The following is a 2,077-nucleotide window of genomic DNA, read 5'->3' as shown; positions in this document are numbered from 1 at the left end:
TAGCCGGGCCGGACACTGAGTTTGTGCTGAACCAGAGGGTCTGGGTGGAGCTGGAGACGGACGGGCTGGACGACAACAGGGTCTCCATAGTAACCGACTCCTGCTGGGCAACCAACCAGTCGGCACCTAATGCGAGCGTGCAGTACCCCCTCATCATCAACGGGTGAGATAAACCTCTCAGGGTCAATCACAGCCAAGATGTTGTTGGACTTGAGCAAAAAAATGTGCAAGATGCTGAACAATCTATCTTGTGTCAAGTAACTGAAAACAATACTTGATTAAAAGTACAAGTATCTTACCAAAAAAATTACTTTGGGAGAAGGTAAAGTCACCCTGTAGAAGATTACTTTTGCAAGATTTGACATCAATTAAACAGAAACTGAATTTTTTTGTGTGTGTGTGAGGATAATCTGTTGCTCCAATGTACATCACATGTAATTTAATCCAATTCGATTCAACTCAATTTTATTTATAGTATCAACTCATAACAAGAGTTATCTTGAGACCATTTACAGATAGTCCAGGTCTAGACCACACTCCTGAATTTTCAAGGACCCAACAGTTCTAGTGGTTTCCCCCAGAGCGAGCAACAGAGAAGTCCCTGAGCTAGGCACTTCAACCCTAGTTGCTCCAGAGGCGTGCAACCTCTGGAGCAACTAGGGGTGAAGTGCCTTGCTCAGGGACACATTGGTTGTTACATCGCAGTGGGCTTTCGACCCGAGTCTCCCACACCAAAGACAACATTTCCTGCAAATACAGCCACAGGTGTGCAACGTTCTATCATGACCACGCCTGTTCACCGCTGTCGCACACAAACGTGATTAAAGCATCAGCTGCTGATGCGTTTCACGGTGATCACGTCTGATTTCCTGTTTCTGAGCAGATGCCCGAACCGCGCCGACCGCACGGTCAGGGTGCGGGGAAACGGACTGGGAACGTCCAACGTCTTCTCCTTCAACATGTTCCAGTTCTCTGGGACATCTGGCGACGTCTACCTGCACTGCAAGGTGGAGCTGTGTGCCCACACCTGCGCCCCGGTAAGCACTGGTGGACGAAGCACTCCTTTACTTTAGGAAAAGTAGTCCTACAACAATGTAAAAATACTAATACTAGTAAAAAGGTTGTGATCTCGTGGCTCGGGGAAGGGAAGGGGTCTGCTGGATCTGGAATAAACCTCATTTATAGGAAATTATCCCTAATGTTTGGGTTAGAAAAGCAGAAATTAGGAATTATTGAGACTAAAATTAAAGGAATGGATGTTGATGATAATCACAGACTGGAATATGTCAACTTTTACTCAATACTATTTCAAAAACACTTCCATTTGTTTTACAATGCTATAAAATTGAATGAGACGCCCCAAAATTAATGAAAGTAGAGATTTGTACTTGGCAAAGAGCGTTGGGTGGAATCAATCATGTTATTTTGGGGAATTAAAAAGGACATTGATATAGGACAACAGATCAATTTGACCCAAGGACCACATGGGGACAACATGGGGACAACATGAGGGTGAAGGAGCTTCTTCCTGTTTTATAGCAGATTGAATCTTACCCCCGAAGGCATTGCTAAAGTCTCGTTTTAGCAGTTCTCCAAAATAAAGGTCCCCTGCTAGTTTCATGTTTTTCTTCGGGGGAGGGATATGCATGTGCTTGTGGCCCCTAAGTTCCCCAAAAAATCTATGACTATGGAGGTGTGTTTTCATATAAATTATACATTTCTGCTAACATATTTTTTACACCTGATACACCTGAAGCTGAAGGTCTGACCCCCCCATCCTCTTGTTCTGACAGGACTGCAGCGGAGGCGCCAGGAGGCGCAGATCTCTAAGGTCTAAATACCCCGATGGTAAAGCAGCCCTCATCACCATGGCCTGGAATAATTAAAGACCGCCCCCCCCCCTTCTGATCCATTACACGGTTTGTATGAAATTCAGTTGCTTTGAAACTATGCATTACTTGTTAGTGAAGCCCGAGTGGATTTCATGCGGATTGTTTTCTTAGAGTTTAACATCTAAAGTGAGTCCTGCGGGGGGTCATTAAAATCTAAAGGCTGCATCCTAGAGGGGGCAGGAATG

This window comes from Etheostoma cragini, chromosome 6, assembly GCF_013103735.1.
Source record: "Etheostoma cragini isolate CJK2018 chromosome 6, CSU_Ecrag_1.0, whole genome shotgun sequence".
NCBI lineage: Eukaryota > Metazoa > Chordata > Actinopteri > Perciformes > Percidae > Etheostoma > Etheostoma cragini.
This window is presented reverse-complemented; position numbering follows the sequence as displayed.